Raw genomic sequence first — 7,591 nt, 5'->3', positions numbered from 1 at the left:
ACTAAGATAATCTCTTAAACAAGTACAAAAGTGCGAAAATAATCAAAGGTTACATTACACACGAGTCGGATCCAAGTGATTCATCTTGTCTGTCTGTTTTATTTTTATTTTATTTTTCAGCATTTTAGTTAGTTTTATTTTCTTAGTTTAAAACTTTTTTTCTAACATTTTGATTTGGTTAGACGTTGAGGATAAACCGGTACTAAAAGCTCTTATGTCCTCGGACGACCTCGGTATCTTACCAATACTATACTACGTCCACGATGGGTGCACTTGCCCATATGTGTGTTTAGTGTTAGTAAATATCGTGTTTTATAAATTTAAAACTTGGCTAAAATGTGTAAAAAGGGCTTAAAATATATACCTAAATTATATTACACCTAACGCACATCAAGTTTTTTGCGTCGTTGCCGGGGACACAAGGATTTTAAGAAAGTTAGGAATCAACGGCCTAATCATTTTTTCTATTTTCTTTTTATTTTTTTAGGATTTTCTTAATTTTCAGCTTCTGCAGAACTCAGCACGGGTCGTGCCTGGTCGGACACGGGCCGTGCCCAGCAGTGTCACTGGCAGTTTTTTTTTTCCGAGTTACAGAGGGCTGAGCACGGACCCGTGTCGGTGCAACACGGGGCCGTGTCCAACTTTCCAGTAACAGGGATCCGAAAAACAATCGCTGTATCTCCGACCACGGGCCGTGTTCAGTGAGCACGGGGCCGTGGTGAACTTTCTGACCAACATTCTTTTCTGTTTTTATTGCAGGATTTGGAACCAGACGCCACATCTGAATCTTCTACGTAGTGTATGAGCTCCAGTTCTAATAAAAACATAAAAGAACCTCTAGAAGAACCCGAACGCTTTCTTAGAAAAAGACTTAAAGCTAAAAACCAAGAGAAGGTTTCAGGGGACCCACTTCCAATGGCGGACCAACGTACCCTCATGGATTACCAACGACCCACCGTAGGTAATCTCGACGCCGCTATCAATGCACCGAATGTCGAAGCCAACAACTTCGAACTTCGGCCACATTTGATACAAATGCTTCAAAACTCCGCAACCTTTCATGGGCTTGCGGACGAGGATCCCCATCTACATATTACTAATTTCTTAGAAATATGTGATACCTTTCGTATCAATGGAGCATCAAATGACACCATCCGCCTCTGAATGTTTCCATTTTCACTAAAAGACCTAGCAAAAGCTTGGCTCAACGCCCTCCCAGTTGGTTCGGTAAACACCTGGGATGAACTAGCCCAAAAATTTCTATATAAGTATTTCCCTCCCGCTAAAACGACTAAATTAATGACTGAAATTAATACATATTCACAAGAGGATGGGGAATCCTTATATGAAACTTGGGAAAGGTTCAAGGAGCTGTTGCGCAAGTGTCCCCATCACGGTCTTGCGGTATGGCAACAAGTGTCCACTTTCTATAATGGGTTGTTGCCACACACGAGACAAACACTTGACTCTAGCTCCGGGGGACTTTTAGGTAATCGCCGCCCACATGAAATATACAATCAAATCGAGGAAATTGCTCAAACCAATTTTCAGTGGCACACTCCCCGAGGCAATAAATCTAGTGCCCCGGGCGCCCATAAGGTTGATGAAAGCACTTCTTTACAAGCCCAAATCGAGGCCATTTCTTCAAAAATTAAAAAGTTAGAAATGACAAAAACGGTCTCGGTAATGGCTTGCGAAGGGTTTGGTGGGCCACATGAAAATTGGAGTTGTATGAAAGAAACAGATGATCAAACAGAGTTGATAAACTACATTGATAATAGACCTAGGCCGTCGGGTCCCCCAACGGGTACCTACAACCAAGGATGGCGTAACCACCCTAACCTTGGTTGGAGAGAACCCGGCAATAGTAGTAACCAACAAAGTCTAAATCAACGAACAAACTTTCAACAACCAAGAAATGAGTCACAAAATTTCCCTCAACAACAAGGTGGACGAGAAAGGCTTGAAGATACTATATCTCGCCTCATCTCCGACATTGAAAAGAAAAACTCGGATCAGTTTCAACAACTGGAATCAAATTTTAGAAATCAACAAGCTAGTATACAAAACACTGAAAAACAAATAAGTCAACTAGCTCAAAATTTCTCCTAGAGACCACAAGGCGCGTTACCAAGTAATACCGAAACAAACCCAAAAGCTCAAGTTCATCTCATAACATTAAGAAACCGTACCGTGGGTCCCGCGGAAGCTCCGTCGCCACCAACTGAGGAAAGCACAACACCGCCCCAACAAGATAAGGCTTCTCCTCTACTTCAAGAGCCCACCAAGGCTCCTCCGATTTCGTACCCCGGTAGGTTAATTCATCAAAAGACCAATGAGCAATTCGCAAAATTCGAAAGTCTACTAAAACAATTGCATGTTAATATTCCTTTCATAGAAGTCCTAACTCAAATGCCTAAATATTCAAAATTCAGGAGGGACTTCCTCACTCATAAAAGGAAAATTGAATCATTGCAATTAGTTAACCTAGGCGAAGAATGCTCCGCCCTCGTACTCAACAAACTTCCTAAAAAGAAGATTGATCCCGGAAGCTTCACAATTCCTTGCTCGATTGGGGAATCCCCCATTCGTAATGCACTAGCCGACCTTGGGGCTAGCATTAACCTCATGCCCGCATCAATGTTCAAACGACTCGGCCTAGGAAAAACGAGCCCTACCAAGATGAGTATACATAGGTCCGTCAAATATCCGCAAGGTGTCGCTGAAAATCTATTGGTCAAAGTCGACAATTTCGTCTACCTGGCCGACTTTGTCATACTAGATATGGAAGAAGACACCGAAGTCCCCCTCATACTAGGGGGCTATTTCTAGCCACCGCACAAGCAGTGGTAGACATGAATGACGGGACACTCACTTTGAAGTATGGGGATAAGGAAGTGAAGTTCGGGGTTGGGAAGAGAATAGAGGACGATGACCCGATCAATTACATGAAGGTTATTGATTCGAGTTTGGATGATGCTCTCCGACGGTGCAACATGGGATGCAAAACATCCCGCTCGGAAAACATATAACCTCACTTTGGGTCTAGCCAAGGACCCTTATAAATGTGGCGCACCACAGAGGCATTCCAGGGAACTATCCTTAGTTTAGTTTAATCTTTTAGTTTAATTTTAATTTGCAGGAATAAAACACGCTCGTGATGGTAAAAGATAACAAGGGAAACGAGAACCATCGCCCCATGTACGAAAACAGGGCCATCCGACAACAATTTCTTCATTACAGTAAGCTCAGCATGGGCCGTGTCCGCCCAACACGGCCCCGTGCTGCACACTCTACAGAAAATTGCCCAGTTCAGGTAACTGGACACGGGTCGTGTTCACTGAACACGCCCCCGTGTCCAGGCTTCTGTTTCTTTTCTTTAATTTTTGGCGCTGGCACCTGAACATGGGGTCGTGCCCGGTCACCACGGGACCGTGTTCAGGATGCAGTAACATTAAATTTTGCTTTTAACACCATTTTACGCATTCAATCAACCTAAAACTTATTTTTGGGACACATTGAGGACAATGTGTAATTTAAATGTGGGGGGGGGGGGATGCTAAAACCTTGAATCTTGCAAGTCCTAATAACAAGCCTTACACAAAACTCTATTGGAACCGCTAATCACCCCAATTTTTTCAAAAAAATTTCATTTTTTTTACTTGTCTAAGTTTAAGTTGGAAATTCAAGTTCTAACAAGGTTATATTTTTACAAGTTTACAACCGATAGCGTCGTGATAAAAAGAACTAACATAAGAAAATTATGAAAAGGCATGACAAACTTAGTTAAAATTTGATTATATATACTTGATCTCATAAAAAAACCCTTTCCCACAAAAGTGAGTTTTGAGCCTTTATCAAGCATACAAATACATATATTTACACTAAATGCTCATTTTTCGTTTCTTGTGTGAATAGCCGCTTAGTTCGTACGACTCTAGAACTTGCCACAACAATACATTCCCGGTCCTTACCAACTTAAACCCGAGTAAGTAAATGATGGGGGCGTTAGGACTAACCCTTTTTCTTTCTACACCATTATTTTTCATTTTTTTACCACCTACCCAAAATCCCCCTAGTTAACCCCTTTGAGCCTAAACCGTTTCATTTCTCAACACAAAACAATCACCCTTTTTACCCACCTAAACCTTTTTATTTTTAACCCTTTCTTTTAGTAACAACGTTCGGTTTTCTAACGACTCTTCCTTAAAAAAAAAACACATATATATTTTGATGAAACCAAACAAACAAACAAGTTTATCAAAAATAACTTTGTTTGAAACAATTGGTTCATCAAAATAAAATAAAAATGTGAAAAATAAAAAGTCTTTAAAAAACCGACGTTTGTTATGCTTTTCGCCCTTTTACTAACCACTAACCCAACCACCCACCTTTAGCCCAAGCCTAACCCTTCACCCAAAAAGTCCTCTTGATATTTACAAAGGTATATAGTTAAAAAGGAGGAGGATTGATTGCTTGGCAAGCTTATGGTAGGAGTAAGTTCCATGCCGCTCTCGAGTGATTCACTAAAAATACACATCCGGCCGAGTGTTGAGTGATTCCCCGTGAGGTATGTGAACTTATATATAAATGGAATTTTAAAGAAGTATGTTATGCCTTAATAAGTAATTTATCTTAAGAAACATTTTTAATAAATCATGACGAATAGGATTGTAAATAAATAAAAATAAAACCTAAATAATCTTGTAAATCCCGACACTCTATGACAAGCCCAAAAACCTTCTCTTCTACCCATTCCATTTGGGAGTGAATAAAACCACATTATAAAGAGTTTTGCTTGAGGACAAGAAAAGATTCAAGTGTGAGGGTATTTGATGTGCACAAAATGCAACATATAAATTACATCAATTGTGGCTTAAAACTAACATTTTTTTAGTACTAATGTTGGAAAAAGTGTGCTTTTGTCTTCCTTTTGTATTTTCAGAATTAAATGAGCTCAAAATAACAAAAGAAGCAAAAAGGCAGCAAAATCTAACATAAATACAAGAAAGGGAACAAAAGTGACATGCCCGACCCCCCGACAGCATCTTCCCAAGCAAAACAAAGAAGATAGAAGACTGAACACGCCCCGTGCCCAAGTGCCAGCAGAAAAGACAAACTCATAGAAGCTTCTGTTGTCCACCACGAGGCCGTGCCCAGCGGACACGGGGGCGTGGTCAACTTCCTGCAGGCCCATTTATTGTAATTGCGAATTACATTTAATGAAGAGAAAGAGTCAGATGGACACGGGGCCGTGCCCAGCGGACACGGGGCCGTGCCCAGCGGACACGGGGCTGTGCCCGAGCTTCTGTTCAGTCTATAAATAGGAGTGTTTGGAGCTCTTGCAACTGATCCCTTGGCACACCACCTCTCTCACACTTCACCCACCACCCACCACCACCATAACACCATCATCCACCACTATCATCCATTGTCCATCATAGAGTGTGTGAGTCGTCTCGGGATCCAAGATTGATCGTAAGAGTTCTTGACAATCAAAGGCCATGTTTTCCTAAGTCTCTTACATCACTTGGTGAAGACAAGTGTTTAGTGTAATACTTTTTATTTTTAATCTTTTGCACTTTTTAATTGGTTTTGTATTAATGACTTTAATTACTAGTTTCTTATGTTGAAGGTGATTCTTCCTTATCGTTTGTCCGTGGTGTCTTGGCATTATTTTACTGTCTATATAAAATAAAAGATTTTCACCATTCATATCTCCACGGTCTATATGGAGGTATGTTGGCTACCTGGTCGGGGGTTAAGGGAACGGTTTGGTAATAGTCTTGCCATTGTTCAGTGTATAGATCCTGCAAAGGACCTGGGTCAAATTTAGTAGGACCTCCTTCAATGCCCAGAGGTATTGGATGGCGGGGGTCCAATTTGATCCCCTCATAAGTTAAACTACTATTAAAACTTTAACCCAGCTACTTAGGACTGTATCACTGCTGACTCAGACTACTTAGCTGAGGGTAACACCGCCTTCAAAAGAGGGGCCTACCACATTATGCATTAATAACTTAATTAATTATCTTTCAATAATCCGACCCTTTAGGATTGTATCCTTGCTGACTCAAACTACTGGGTTGAGGGTAACGTCGCCTTCAAAAGAGGGGCCTACTACAATAACTAAGATAATCTCTTAAACAAGTACAAAAGTGTGAAAATAATCAAAGGTTACATTACACACGAGTCGGATCCAAATGATTCATCTTGTCTATCTGTTTTATTTTTATTTTATTTTTCAGCATTTTAGTTAGTTTTATTTTCTTAGTTTAAAACTTTTTTTCTAACATTTTGATTTGGTTAGACGTTGAGGATAAACCGGTACTAAAAGCTCTTGTGTCCTTGGACGACCTCGGTATCTTACCAACACTATACTACGTCCACGATGGGTGCACTTGCCCATATGTGTGTTTAGTGTTAGTAAATATCGTGTTTTATAAATTTAAAACTTGGCTAAAAAGTGTAAAAAGGGCTTAAAATATATACCTAAATTATATTACACCTAACGCACATCAAATACCTTCTAAAGATCGGAATTCTCTTTTGCGCTATCATCTCCAACAACTCCGTCACCTATATAGATGCTGTTAATATGTTTAAAATGGCTTACGAATCAAACTATCATGAAAACAACAATCTATCATTACACCTTCTCCTCTTCCTTACGACACCTCTGTTCCTCCTTCTGCTTGTAATTCAGCTCCTTCTTTCGAGCACTTCATCAAAATAAAACGAATAAAGCTTGATCGGTCAGCTGATCATTACACCTTTTGATCGGGAAAAAATGAAATAGAAGATAGCTACCTTTTGACCGGTCAGCTAATCATTACATAGTCAATGAAATCAGTTCTTGAGCACTGTCGTAGATAAGTTGTATCGTTTATCTTTTAACACTTTTCTAGTTCCAACGGCTTCTCTTGTTTGGAAGCACTTTGCCTGCACAGCACAAGCACTTTTCTCATAGATGACAGCTTTTAACGAATCCTCTTGTCTTTTGGGATAGTTACATCTTTGTATGACTCGCTATATCTGATTGACTGCCTCGTTCGCCGAGCAACAGTTGTGACATGTTGAATACGCTGTTTTTTTTTACAGGCATCTGATCAATAGATGCAACTGGAGCCTCTACCGTATCAACTTCTCTTCTTTTTAACGACACCTTTCCTTTTCTTTTCACTACATCAATTTGATGTTTTGTGCATCTGCTGCTATACATTCGTTGCAGATCAGCATATATCTACTGCAGAATAAATTCGTTGCTGTTATACACTGTCCGTTTAGTGTTTGTCGCTGGCTCATTTGTGAAATCAGAAACAGAATTAAAAGATCAATTGCTGAAATCGTTGTCATTCGCAGTACAGATATCCATCGTAAAAGTGTTCAGTAGTTGTTTAGTTCGTCTGCAGATTTGCTCATTCGCCGATACATTATTAGTCTTCGTTGTTTGTTCACTTGTTGTCCAAACTAATTCATTCGCTGAAATTAGCGTGCAGTCGCAGAAAAGAATTCTTTCGTTGTTGTGAAGTGTATTCACTGTTGTCTAGTTCATCCGCTAAACGAGTTTTTCACTCGTTGAAATAGGTTT

At 40.1% G+C, this 7,591-nt stretch overlaps 1 non-coding gene across 1 annotated transcript; it reads right to left on the bottom strand.

Annotated features, from left to right (window-relative positions):
* Window positions 1–1,293: 1,293 nt before the first annotated feature.
* On the bottom strand, window positions 1,294–1,400 carry LOC118492669. The gene has a single exon (XR_004894671.1). It is a non-coding gene; the product is annotated as a small nucleolar RNA R71 (small nucleolar RNA).
* Between the last annotated feature and the right edge of the window lie 6,191 nt (window positions 1,401–7,591).

This window comes from Helianthus annuus, chromosome 5, assembly GCF_002127325.2.
Source record: "Helianthus annuus cultivar XRQ/B chromosome 5, HanXRQr2.0-SUNRISE, whole genome shotgun sequence".
In the NCBI taxonomy this organism is placed as follows: Eukaryota; Viridiplantae; Streptophyta; class Magnoliopsida; order Asterales; family Asteraceae; genus Helianthus; species Helianthus annuus.
Note: the sequence above shows the minus strand (reverse complement) of the source record. Positions and strands in the feature narration are given on the sequence as shown.